The following is a 14,530-nucleotide window of genomic DNA, read 5'->3' as shown; positions in this document are numbered from 1 at the left end:
ATTATGGTGGATTAAACTGAATGAAGGAGGATTAAGGTCGATGAATGTGGATTAATGTTCATTAGGAGGATTATGGTAGAATAATCGGTCTTAATACTCAATGAACCCTAATCCCCCTTAGTCTCCCCTAATCCACCTTAATGCTCATTCATCCACCTTAATCCAGCTTAATTCTCCCACTCCACCTTAATACAACCTAATCAACCCACATCGCTCCCAATGACCTTATCCTACCCTATACGGTCTTAATCCTCCTTTAACAACCCGAATCTATAATAATCCGCCTTAATCCACCTTTCCCCACCTTAGTCCTTATTCATGCACCTTAATCCAGCTTAATCCTGCCTAATAGTCCCAATCTACCTTAATACACCCGAATCCACCCTAATCGGCCTTAATTCTCCTTTACCAACCTTAATCCACATTAATCGACCTTAATCTCTCTTTATCCACCTTAATCCCGCCTAATCCTTGTTCATGCACCCTAATCGGTCTTAATACTTTGTCCACCCTAATCCCCCTAATCCTTGTTCATGCACCCTAATCGGTCTTAATACCCTTTCATCAACCCTTCACCTTAATCCACCATAATCCGCCTTAATTTCCCTCCACCCACCTTAATCTTTATTCATGCATATTATCCTCCTTAATGCACTATAATCCACCTTAATCTTCCTTAATACACTCTAATCAACCTTAATCATCCCTAATCCACCTTAGGTCAATCACTAATGATTCATTAATTAACTTGGGTAATCATTTTCTTATACAGGGGTGGACATGCTTTGGGTCACCTCTGGCCTCCTTGGGTCACGTGATACTTCCAGTTTACAACGCGACCTTGAAACAAAGATCTAAAGGCTTTTGCCTTAAAACTTGAAAAAAAAACTCAATGTTGACTGGCTTACGCTTATCACCCGCAATACCACGGGTATACTTGCCACTGATTTTTTCAGGGCGCAAAGCAGAATCTATAATGCTGCACTTCCGATTGCATAACAACAGTTAGCGACGTGCGAGGTGATGGAGCCACCCCAGATGGAGCCACGTAACATTCTGGTGGAGGTCAGCGATCCCCGTCCTCGCCACGGAACTCCGGAGTGGTCGGTACGTCGAGCTTGTCACCATGCCTCCCAGTGACAAGCCCGCCTCTGCAACGACTTCGGCTGGTCCGACTGCTCCCGTCGTCACGGTTGCCCAACATCGCGACCCTGGTGTGTTCTCTGGCCTGGAGGGACAGGACGTTGACGAATGGCTCAAGCTATATCAACATGCCAGCGCTAATAACAGGTGGGACCCAACCATTATGCTCGCCAATGTCATCTTTTATCTTGGCGGCACGCCACGCGTGTGGTACCAGACGCATGACGAAGAGATCAGCAGTTGGGACTCTTTCAAAGAAAAGCTACGGGAACTGTTCGGCGACCCCATTGGCCGCAAGGTTGCCGCGAGAAAGGCTCTTGCGTCTCGCGTTCAGACATCTACAGAGCCGTACGTTTCCTACATCTTCGACGTCTTGGCTCTATGCCGCAAAGCTGACGATGCTATGTCTGAATCAGATAAAGTGTCACATGTCCTCAAAGGCATCGCCGACGACGCTTTCAATTTGCTTGTTTTCGGCAATGTCTCGACAATCGACGACATCATTAAAGAATGCCGTCGCCTTGAAAAAGCCAAGAGCCGTCGTATCACACACCACATCACGCGGCTACCCAACACCGCTGCTACGTCGACATGTGAGGGTCGATCGCGTCAGGCCACCACCTGTGACGACGTCACCCGTATTGTTCGCCGCGAGCTTGAGGCCGCCTGTTCGCCAGCTTTCTCCACGACGCCTCCCGATCAGCCAGCAACCACGATTGCCATGATTCAGGCCGTAGTCCGACAAGAATTAGAGAGCATGGGTCTGAACACCGTGTGTTCAACATCTCAACCCAGCGTTACCCAGCACCTCCACCAGAATGTTACGTGTAGAAAGACACAGACAAAAGAGGCTATTTACAGACTATTTACGCTAGAATGGAGCCAGAGCGCCAGGCCGACATTCACTCGCGCCAAGGGCACAGACCCCCTTCGTCGTCGTTCTCACGGCGGCTCGTCTCTCGGGTATTTACCGATCATATCGTAATAATATTAAGCCTACTGAGGACAACCGCAACAAAAACGCTGGTTAGCAGGCCGGAAGAATGAAAAAAAAAATGCAGCATTACGGGATGCTTTGCTACGAGCTATAAGAAAGATGCCTCAGCTCGCAAACAACGCTGTTGTTTGTCGGAACAAAGTTCTCTCGGCCAATGTCATGCAGCCACTGCTTCCTGCGCAAGCCGTCACGCTTTCCTTGTGGTATCACAAAAACGGCACAACCATCTTCAGCCTTCTTGCTGCTGTTATATGCGCAACAGGCCGGCATAGCGCTAGCACATAGAGCAGGAAACACAGCGTACAACGTTCGCTGCGCCGAGCTAAAGGGCCGAGCCAGCCGTGCTGAGGAGGAAAATGGCGCGAACGAAAAAGAAAAACACAAGCAAAACTCAAGATCCGCGCGTTTCCAAGGGCAACGACAGGGAGACCAATCGTCGTGCACAAAAACGGGGGCAAAACGGGGGAACGCGCAAGGGGCGAGGAGGAGGCGAGGAGGTCGCGCTCTGGCGGCAGAGTTCAAAGAGTGTCGCTACTTTCAAATCACAAGGGACTTTAGTGGTAATTAAACCCTTAAAGGCACATGCGGAGCACTCTCGCCAGGGCAGAAAAAATAGAGGTTTGCAATTACCGGCTTCGGTCAGTAGTTATGGACAGAGTGCAACCGTACCGCGACACCGACGTAGCAACAAATGCTTCCCCCACTGTTTCGCTCTTGATGTCGTGTAGAGGCGTGACCTCAGACTACCTTGAGTACACGTCGACACACCTGAGACGGTACACTGTAAAAAAAATTTTCCTTACTTTACAGAAAATTTGCTGGTAATTTGTGACCGAACACTCTTCCGTAGATTAAGAACGGTCATTTCCGTAGAACGGACAACTGTAAAAGAGAGACCGTAATACAAGATACGAGTGCTTCTGTATCTAGAAAACGGAAGACTCTGTATTCTGAATTTGTACTGTAACCGTTAAAGTACGGTGCTTCTCGTATTCAGAAAACGGAACACACTGTATGCTGAATTTGTACTATAACCGTTAAAATACAGGTGCTTGCCGTATTCAGAAAACGAAAGACTCCGTATGCTAAATCTGTACTATATCCGTTAAAGTACAGGTGCTTCCCGTATTTCATCTTGCAGAGCATATCCATTGTTCGAAGAATGTGCCATCGGGGACAAAATTGCTCAGGACGTGCGAGAGTCGACCGAATTTTATGGTGCACTATTTGCTGGGATCAGCCGTGCTACCATCTGCGTTCGGAATGTGCATACGTGACCCACTGTTTTCAGCGGTCTTGAACAGAAATGCAATTTGGTCAACGCTCGCGCTTCCAGGGTACTTTTGTCCACGATAGTACATCGCCTTTAATGCAAATGTCATGAAGGCAGCTCATAGACAAAGCAGCAGGTCACCATTGAGAAAATTGTCTTGCCAACACACTGACATGGCTGCAGAGATAAAACACTTTGCACTTTGTGATATGAATGCACTGCATAGCATATATACACAAAGGTGCAACATTTCAGTCCTCAAGTTCTTAGATCACAGAAGCAACTTTATTTTCTTCAATCACTCGTCTTGCACTTCTTCCTGGTGAAAGTTGTTCTTGACCTAAAATGCTTGCAAGGATAAACTTGCTGCTGTTAGGAGAAACAAATAGTATTCGTGAATATCCATCCTAAAGAAAGCGACAAAAAAGTATAATCACAGAACACGACAAAGCAGTAACTTCTGTGTTAGAAAAACTTGTAAGTAGACCAACATTGTTGGAACAAGGGATGTTGCTATAGCCAACATTTCGACATAGGTGCTTGTCATTAGGGTAGCAAATGTTTTCCTTGGCAGTGTTGTTTTGGATTGTGCATAGCTCAGTGGCCCCTAGCCTCATTGGGGGAGAAGAAACTGGTGCATATAATAGGTCAAGAGAAGCCAAAGTGTTAAAATAAAGGAAGGAAGGGTGTGCTTAGCAGTGGTGATTGTGATGGAGCGGGTATGAGCACTACTGTCAGTTCTTGCAAAGAGTAGGGGTGACCAAAACAGAAAATGATGTACACATGTAAGCAGTCATTAATCCAGTAGACCTTATCTTCCGAGAAGACAAAATAGGTATCAAGATAAACAGTTTGCACTTTTGGAAAAGGAAAACGAAGAATTAAGGAAAATAAATTTTGTATCAAGATGCATCTGGTTAAGATCACTGTAAATGGTAAATGAAGGCACATTACGAATATATATTTTGTTAAAAGCCGATGAAGAAAAGATATATTAACGAAATATTAAAAAATAGGGACATTAAAATTAAACTGGATATGACCATAAAACAGTAAAGAACAGCCTGTGGAAAAAAATGGGATGGACAATATGATAACCAGGTGCAAGATTGCAAAACGTCGAGCGCTGTTTATATTCATGCTGCTGTTGACGGCTTCAAGTTTCTGTCTTCCTGTGGAACCTTTGTCTTACTTGAACAAGGAAATGGGTCATTTTTTAAACAAGTCAGTTCATATGCAGTTCAACGCTTCATCATTATTATATTGAAAGAAAATATTATGGTCAGTTCTCCTGGGTGTGCTTTCATTCACCAGTTATTTCCACCGGTGTAAGCTCAAAATTGAATGGTCTAAATGGACCTTAGCTCCTCACAAACCATTAGCTGGTCTTTTTTTCAACACAGATGCCTGCACATTATATGTGTTGGCAAGAGTGCTAGCGAACTACATTAAACTTGTTGCCACAACCAAAGTGAAACTTCGTAACAGTGATTGAAAAAAAAAAAAAAAAACCAGCATTCCACAATATTGATTCAAGTCGTCTGGAAAAGTTGCTTAAGTTAATGTACACCCCCCACCCCACCGACACAATTACACACCACACTGACTCTCATGGTGTCAACCATGCTATTATAGCACTAGGCATCAAGTAGGAGAATTAGAATATAAGAGGGCACAATGCTTTTTGTTAGAACATCAAATGTGCTTTACATAAATGCTACATTCCAACTAACAAAGGAGCAGCCGATAGTGACCAATGCATACGAAAGCTAATGACAATCTGTGCAGCAGAATGTTGACGATGAGGTGTTATGCGCACAAGTGCACTCATTCACACAAAATGACATCCTGCAGACAAACCTTGTGCTAACAATACAGTTTGAAAAACACCACAGTGGGAAGCAAAGAGTGCTAAATTTGTTGAAAATTACTAAAAATTATTCGATTATTCATTATCCTTACTGTTCGTTAAAGATTCACAGATTGTTCCCTACGGGTGCTGTAAACTGCTTTTATAGTGGTAGCAACAATGATCTGTGGCACAGACAAGAATAAATGCTCATGAAGTTTATGCAAGAGTATACCCTACAAATTACACCCCATTTCACATTCCAATGTGGTAGAAGAGGAAGACGAAAAAAACTACTTTCTCGTGGAGGATGCATACCCCAGAACAGAAGAAACAAGTGTACCTTAACCATTGCTGCTGCCGATGCCTGTGCACTAGCAGTTACATATAATATGGCAGTTACAATTGTTTTTCCACAAGCACTGCAAGCTGCTGCCAGTTTACCAGTACAGTGCTGTAATAAATTTAGGGCAAGTTAAAGCTCTCTAATGGATTCATCTCATATGACACAATTGGAATGCAATATTCTGCAAATAAGTGAAGAGCGATGTGCCATCCCATACAATGAAACACCTTTGAAGAATCTGAATCACCACCTGCACTCTTAGGCAGTTACACCCTTTGGAGTGCCCCTTCTGCCACACAATAATCATTATCTGCCTTGATGTGTTTCCTTTCTTTAAAACGCCACGCCCGCTACTTTCCTTTCGGGAATGCTATCATGCTGATAACGCGCATGCCATTCGTTACTGGAAAGTACAGGGCTCGCAGCGTTAAAGAAAGGAAACGCAACAAGGCAGATGACGATTATCGTTGTGTGGCAGAAGGGGCACTCCAAAGGGTCTAACTTTGCCTAAGAGTGTGGGCAGTGATGAGGTAAAAGAGTGTGTTCTGTGTAAAGTAGTGCACCTGTATAACCTAAAGCTGTGGAGAATGCATTTAGTATCAGCTGTGAAAACCTCCATGCAGTTTTGCAAAACGCAAACCCCCTACCATTTTGTTGTTCAAAGGCAATGACACGTAGGGCCATAACATGTACATTATGAGTTTTGTTCCCAAACAATCAAAGTGAATAGCACCACCTTAAGTGTTATGTGCCTTCTGTCTCACATTTTCTGTCAAAAATTGGTAGTGTCAAATGCTGCGATCGGCAGAAAAACGGATTCCTGGAGCAATATAAAGTATTAAGTACCGTGATCTCAGTTCTTTCACTGCTGTTTAAGCATTATCGGGTCTTAAAGTAAAAAAACGAGGAATAAATACACGCATATTTTACGTCACAACCCTCATGAGGCATTTAGTAGTCTGGATTATAAAGGATTCCAGATTTACAATGCAGGACAGATTTTATTCCACTGAAAGAATGGCATCATGCCAATGATTCTGCATTTGGTGCTATATTTATTTGTATTTAGTTCCGTTGGAATGTGTGTGTACTGTCAGCGATATTGCTTGACATGTTTTAGATTGACTGTTTTCTAAATTTAGGCAAATTCGTACTCGCAAATAACCTTGTATGACACCAAGAACTTGCTTAGCAGGAGTATTTCTAACATTTGCAAGATATTAGGCTCTTGAATGCATATCTAAGCCTGGGGTGCACGCCGCCCCCTAATCTCATCAGCAAGTTTCTGGAACTCATCTACAAGGTATGTTATGATGAATGTAAAGTTGCTTGAACGGGAGAAATAGGGAATTTAAACAGGTGAATTATGCAGCATAAGAATGATGTCAGCAAGAAGCAAGCATCAAGAAGCACTGTCACTCAATGTGCATAGACTATCAAACGCAAGAATTATTTGGGATGATTTAAAATTCTGGCATTGGAACGAAATGTCTTTTAATCTATATATAAACTGATTATTCACTCTAGTACCACTACCTTTACCAGAAACATTCATAATCATTATCCTATCTATGCCACATCATCCTAGCTAATATTCAAGCCTTCATAAGCTGCTTTTTTTTACTGCTAATTCTCTGTGGGAAAGAGGTGTCTGTATGAAGACCATATCATATACTTATTACCCGTTTTTTGATAAATGATAAGGGAAGAACTTCACACCAAAAATGCGTTGAGCTTGAGCAAGTTCTACGTTTGAAGCTGTTGATTCTTTTTTCCCTTTGCCATCATTGACCCACCTGGTTAGCTAAGTAGACAGAAAAGCTGCAGGAGAAAGGTGGGGGTGCCAAATTAGACTTGTGCCCCACGGGACCTTTTCACGGTCACTGGAGGAACTGCCTGTGGCCTCGGCATCTTCCTTGAGGGCCATGGCCATGTCAAAGAAACCTTGTCTCCACAGGCTGCATAAAGAAAGATAATTTTCTGAGCCAAGTCTTTTTCTTAAAAGAACCCATTTAAGGTGTATTCGTGGCTTTGCACCACAAAACTGACACATGACTGGCCACTTAAGACACTTTATGTGTATTCGCAGGCTTATTTCTTGGAAAAACACTTTTATGTAGCACAAAATGAGTAACAGTAACAAAAAAGTGTATAAGGAGGCTTTCATATTGCTCTACAACTTTTCATTGACACATTTCATTTAATTATTTGAGATATTTATTAACTAATTAAGAATTATGTAATTAGGCAGAATGCAAAATATAATCAGAGTATCTCCAAGCGACGGCAAACAACATTACCTTCATTTTGTCTAGTTACATCGCATTTACATATTTCTAAATCTTGGTGCACGATAGTTAAGACACCCTGTAGATCAAAAAACAATATTACAATTTTTATAATCATCTCTTGCGTGTTATTGGTGGCTATGGCTGCTTCAAGTTATTCTTTCAGTACGGTACAAGCAGTTTTGAAGTGAAATTGTTTTGCATCGAGGGTGGTAATCTAGAAAATCAAGCAAAAGGTCAAGTTGTGTTCACTATTCAGATGTTTAACTAAGAAGCTGCAGGAAAAGGAAACAGAACACAACACCTAAAAAACAATGCAAAACTTGAAAATTTGAACTGAACAAGAAACCAGTTTTTGAAAACACAGAAAAAAGCCAGCAGCTTACGTCGAATACACCCTTGCTATGTACTCCAAGTGAAGTTGTTACCGCAATGCTTGGGCACCATACGAACGTAACAATCAACAACTTTGAGCAGAATATTAACACCACTAAATGAACTGGCCTTTGAAGATTCTTGATCTGAAATCCTCGACGACTTGTTCTGGCGTTTGATCTGTCGAGCTCAATCTGTATTCTCAAAAGCTGGCTCTCGGCCATAATTTCTCTAAACACAACATCAGCTTAAATCTCAAGATAGGGTTGACCTGTAAATAAAGTGGATAATGCATGGCAAACATCATGAACACTCTTACATGTTAACCAGAGGGTTCACTTATGCAGCCATGAAATTGTGATGCAGACACAATATATTGAAGCTGGTTTTGTGAAGTGTTTCATGCTTCCAAGGCTTCTTCTCCAGTTGTGAAAGCTGTCTCCACTAGCTAAATAAGCGATGAGAATAAAAAAAGAACTTCAACATGCTCACAATACGTTGGCCATTTGCAAGTAAACAGCAGCCTTTTTGGGCGCACAGGTTGCCTGGTGCAAATCTACTATGCCACAGTACTTGCGTTACCCAGTACCAGCCACTTTAAAATGCAATGTGTTCAGAGCCCTTTCCCTCTGTTTTTTTGCTTTGGAACCAGTTTACCATGTGTTCAGTAGGTGTCGAGAAAGGGGACAGAAAACACTGTGCACCAGTGATTTCTAATGTTTTGCTGGATGCAGCACACCGCTCCGGATGCAGGTGAAGCCAGTGGAAATGCGGTGTCATGCAGGCGCTTGTCCTGGAAGCAGGGCATATGGTGGACTAACTAGTGCGTGCGATCAGATAATATTGCTGCCGAAAAACTTTTCTTTGTGGTTTTTCACATTTTAGGAGGTCTCTACATGTCTGGTAAGCGCTTTTATGACAATCTGAACCCGTATACGATAGTGTTCTCTTACATCAAGTTTTTTCTCATTTACCAGTGTTTCCATTGCACGCCACTTATGTTAGCTACACTGTCGACACTGCAATGGAAAAATTCTGGACACCTCGAAACACTGCTTGGGTAGTTTATGGCACATCAGGCAGGCATGTTAGGGGAAGAAATGCCACACACCCGTGCAAACGAAGTGCTGCCGCAAAGTTGTGAAGCACCAACTTCCGGGACAAGGTTGGCTTCAGTCGAGGGTGCTCGATGTGCTGTCCATGCCCTGTAGTAGAGATCAGTGGTGTGGACCCTTTTATACTGGCTGTCTTTTCTGGTCGGAACCTTGGCAACAGCTTCCACCATACTTTTTTGAACCTGCAACATGTGCAGAGAAAGTCACATCACTGTGCGTTGATTGTATGGCTTTATTGTTCTACACATTCTATCAAATCATTAAAAAATACAGTTCACACATTTTTACTACTGTATATAGACAGTCTAGTTGCTAGACACGCGAAACATTACCATCCCTCTGACAGAATGCAACAATAGAAGCGTACACTGTAAAGCTACACTAAAATTTAAATTGATGCGACACCGTATGAGCATACAGTATGCTTACTGTATGCTCTAGCCCTGTGTCAAGTAAAAGTTAATCGTCAATCATTTATGGTGTATTTATACTTATTCTGGGTCATCAAACTGTACAATCAATGTTCCAAGTTTACACATTGTTGGCTTTTGATTGCCTATGTGATCCGTTTCCTACTTACACAGGCAGTAATCCCACTGTAATAAGGAAAAAGAGTTAGAAAAAGAAATGCCATGATAATCTTCCACATTTGCTGAGGGCAGGAACAATGGCCAATAGCATGTGGTTGAAGCTACATAAATACTCAGTTTTCACACAGCTTAATTGTTCAGCAAGTAATAAAGAGGTACGCTGTGCGCCTCTGCATAACCAATAAAATCTGACTACTTGACACTGTACTAAGGCTGCTGCTTGATAGTGTTCGGCAGTTCGGCTTTGGTTTTCTGATATACAGAACTGTTTAGGTACCAGTAGTTTACTTTGCGATAAAATGGAACTTGGAGCACTGGTCATTTGCACATAAATAATGCGACAGCAAATATAACACAAGGATAGGAATATGGGTCTCTTAGAAAAAGTACATACACATTATGAATATAATGTGATGTGATGCCACAATGAAACAGAAAGCAACGCATAGAAGTGGACGGCACTTCCATGCCACCAAGGTTATTGGACAGACTACTTCAGAAGTGCCCGCAACACAGTCAAAGAAGGCAAAGCAGCATTTCTTTGCGTTCAACACAATGCATTGGCGGGCTAGTTGGCGCGAATCCATAAATACTTTGTTTAGCGCAAAACAATGGACGCAAGAAAGACGACCAGCACAAGGCGCTACTCTCAACTGACATCACTTTATTGCGTCACTCCTTTATAGATAGTAGAATCTAGAAGAACATGTGCAGTGAGCACCATGTGCAGGGACCACCAACAACCGATCACAAGAGCGCACTCATGCGACGGGATCCAAAAAACCATATTGAGCACCGCACAAGGTTAAAGAAGGCACACTAATGCACTGTGACCCCAATGACTGTATGAAGAAAGCTTCCGATAACTCTCGGGCGGTGGTATCACAGCACTTTTTCAAAATCATAGTATCACGAAACACGGCTTTGCACTTCCATATTTTACAATGTTGAGCCAAATGGGAACCTGTGCCTGTTGGTATGGATCACTTATGTTCGCAATGTTTCGTGATACTACGATCTTGAAAAAGAGCCGTGATACCACCGCCAGAGAGTTATCGGAAGCTTTCTTCATACAGTCATTGGGGTCACAGTGCATTAGTGTGCTTTCTTTAACCTTGTACAGTGCTCAATATGTTTTTTTTTGGATTCTGTCGTATGAGTGTGCTCTTGTGATCAGATGTTGGCGGTTCCTGCACATGGTGTTCACAGCGCATGTTCTTCTAGATTCTGCTGTCTACAAAGGAGGGACGCAATAAAGTGATGTCAGTGGAGAGTAGCGCCTTGTTCTGTCGTCTTTCTTGTGTCCATTGTTTTGCGCTAAAAAAGCAATTATGTATTCCTTGTGTGTGTTTGAAGACAGCTCCACACGTAGTAGCAATTCCAGTATTGCTGCCCAGTGGTTTAGCTCGCCGCAGCTTGAAGTGCCACAAAATATAAGGAGAGAAACCTGCATTATAGTTTTGTTGCAAACAAGAATATAACGTGAAGTGCATTCTGAGGCCAGAAACTATAGAAAGAAATTTCATGATGCACCACTGTGCAGGGTTTTATAGCAAAGTCAAATACATTTAGTGTAAATATCCCACTATGATGGTACACAATGGTGGTAATCTGTAATAATATAAAAGGTGCCCTAATGTTACAACAAAAGTTGACATTACTTAATAATAGCCCTGTAAAATTTAGCATGCAGGGGCACCTGGTTAAACAATAGTGATGTAATGTCTACGTACACAAGTATTGCCCATGCATTTCTGCCATTGTCCAAATGGCATAAATGAATGGGTAATACTTGTATACATACATATTACATCTCTATTGTTTAACAAAGTAGGTAAACTATGTCTGCCTCATACAAGATTAGAATTAAACCATAAATTATATATAGTCACCCTAACAGTAACACCTCATTTGAACTTCACAGTAAGTAGACGTCACCTATTCAAAGTTTATATGTTGAATGTAACGAACCCTCATTACAGCAGCGCAGAGCATTCCTCACATTTCCTTACGTACTCAAAATTCAAGTCATCACCGCAACACATATGCTACAACATCATCACCTCACACACAATTACTTACGAAAGAAGACACACCAACATGCGAGAAATGTCAACAGCCACAAACAGTTATGCACATATTACTCACATGTACGCAGACTGAAACACACAGACGAACACTTTTGCACAAATTATATCAACTACACATACCTTTACACCCTGCTCTAATTTTAGGTGATGATCCGCTAGTCCCATTATGCGACGTTCGTAAATTTCTAGACGACACTGGATTTTTACATAAAATATGGATTATTAACAAAGCCTTTTCCTTCATTAACTGGATTTTAAAACACCTCATGTTTGGCACAGCATAGCCTTAGCTGCTTTTGCGCCATTAAACCCCATTTAACTAAGTAAGTAGACGCCTGTTGATGCCAGCCTCCCCCAATGCTAAACTGTGCTGCATGCTTTACAGAGAAATTATAGTGGTACCACTAAACTCTGAAGCTATTCAGGACTGCAGCATTGTAGAAGACATCTACAAATGTCCCATTTCATGTGTAACAGCCTGAATTGCTTTCACATCTTACCAAGTGCAAATTAAAATTACTTCTCCTTGTTTAGCATTTTTGCCTGCTAGACCACAATCCAATGTCATCAATATATTAACATATTACCTCAAAGAACCTAATTTGGCTTATAGATTAACACCTTCGCATACTGCCACAGCTACACTCTGTCATATGCGTTGCAATCATAAAGGAGTACTTGTCCACCAGCACTCCAATGTCACTAACAGTGATCACCTACACAGCTTGATTCAGGTGGCAGGTGGCAGTCATGATTCAGGTGGCAAATAGCTAAGAGAAAAAAAAAATCCAGTCACTTTGAGAGCTACAATACTGCGATAACTTGAGAGAGATGGACCCATTGCAGGCAGCAGACCTCTTCTGAGCTCCAGCACAACAGCAACTTGCCTTTCAGTAAAAGAAAAGGATTGATTAGTAATGATAAGTTACCTTGTTTTTGCTGAGTATCAATACAATCTGACTTTCATGCATATCCACTCTCCGCTTTAGTAATACAACTGAATTATTCGTAAAATAAAAGAGTCAATGATGATACCATTCGCTTCTCTTGTATGTCCAATTTTTTTCGCACTGATACCCCGTTTACTGCTTGCTTACTGACACGAATGCCTTGACTGCCCAGACATCATTCGAAGCAACACGTCTTGCTGCACTGCAAAAAGTTGCACCGAGGAAACACAGCAGAGCAGCCAGAGGAAAGAACTTTTTTTTTCTGGTCACAATTAAAACCTGCACCCAAGCAAGAAAGTAACGATCACAGGTAGTGAGCGACTGCTATTGCCTCGAACGTTTATTTCCGTATTTTAACAGAAGTTCTTGTATCGGATACAGTATGCTCTCAAGCCAATACAAGCGTCAATACAAGTGCGCAACTGAACGCAGTTTTATTCTACGCTTTTAACGAGAGTGAGCAAAAGGTTAGAAGTACCTCACGGAAATTGCGATCGAGCCGATCGCGCTACGACTGGAATCGATCTGAAAAGATAGGGTGATCCCTTTCCCCATTCATGCGTCAGTTTTGCCCTAAGACGTTGCATAGTTGAAACAATATTTCTGTTCGCGACACCGGCTTACCACACATCACTTCAAGACCTACGTTATGCAAACCAAATAAGATTAAAATGGGCTTACCTCATGAGCAAGTTACGAGTGCGCGTAGACTGTTGAACACCCGTTGAGAGCAAGCAGGATATATCCGTGTCCAAGCGCATACGTGCACCCAAACACAGGACAACTTCTTCGATGCCGCAGCGTGCAGAGTTTTGTACACGAAGTGAAAGACATCCAGCGCAAATATCTCCACGCGATGACGGCAAATGACGAGCGCACAAGCGTACAAAACACAGCGACAAATTCGGAACTTTGCCAATTCGAACGTGCCGAGACCCAAGCAGCGTAACCATCCATCGTTTCTGTTCTTCGCTCCCGATGCGTCAATCTCTCTTCCTTGGAGTCTTGCTTCACTCTTGAGTACAAATCAAGAGATATTTACGGCAAATTAACAACTTTTACAACACGACAAGAAAAATTCCGGCTGACTACACATGTGCAGCTCCGTCTGCCACTCCCAACGGACGCGCAGCGCGCGCTGACCCCTGGTGCCGCACTCTGTTAGCGCGGAGCAACAGAATCGGTTTCGTTTTCGCATTTGTGCTCTAGTTACTGTATCGTATCAGTTCAACGAGCACAAGCTATCTTGGCACGCTGGAACGACACGTGCCTTTCCTTGCACTCTATTTCCACTACCCCCTTTTCCTCGCTCTGGTATAAAATGCCCAGCGCAATAAACATAACAGTTCACTGTTGTCTTGAAACGCCTGCTGTTGGTTTCTTCGACCGGGACCCGGTCGATACAGTTACTGGAACTGCAATATAATTGCTTGACAAATAATTGAATTCTAAAAGAGGAGAACACTTACTCTCCCACAAGTTAGTGCGTTTTATACAAAGGGAGAGAGAATGCA

General features: G+C 42.5%; 1 long non-coding RNA gene across 2 annotated transcripts; it reads right to left on the bottom strand.

Annotated features, from left to right (window-relative positions):
* Nucleotides 1-3,755: 3,755 nt before the first annotated feature.
* LOC140216218 (uncharacterized) lies at nucleotides 3,756-14,113 on the bottom strand. 2 transcript variants are annotated; one of them, XR_011892907.1, is made up of 5 exons: nucleotides 13,698-14,113; nucleotides 12,863-12,953; nucleotides 9,383-9,568; nucleotides 7,405-7,566; nucleotides 3,768-3,782 (listed from the first exon to the last, which is right to left on the bottom strand). It is a non-coding gene; the product is annotated as an uncharacterized lncRNA (long non-coding RNA). The 2 variants fall into 2 exon arrangements; XR_011892908.1 differs by lacking the exon at nucleotides 7,405-7,566 and having other exon boundaries at nucleotides 3,756-3,782; nucleotides 13,698-14,111.
* Nucleotides 14,114-14,530: the final 417 nt, after the last annotated feature.

The sequence above is a fragment of the Dermacentor andersoni genome, chromosome 2, assembly GCF_023375885.2.
Source record: "Dermacentor andersoni chromosome 2, qqDerAnde1_hic_scaffold, whole genome shotgun sequence".
In the NCBI taxonomy this organism is placed as follows: domain Eukaryota; kingdom Metazoa; phylum Arthropoda; class Arachnida; order Ixodida; family Ixodidae; genus Dermacentor; species Dermacentor andersoni.
The sequence above is the reverse complement of the archived record's forward strand: the minus strand, read 5'-3'. Positions and strand labels throughout refer to the sequence as shown.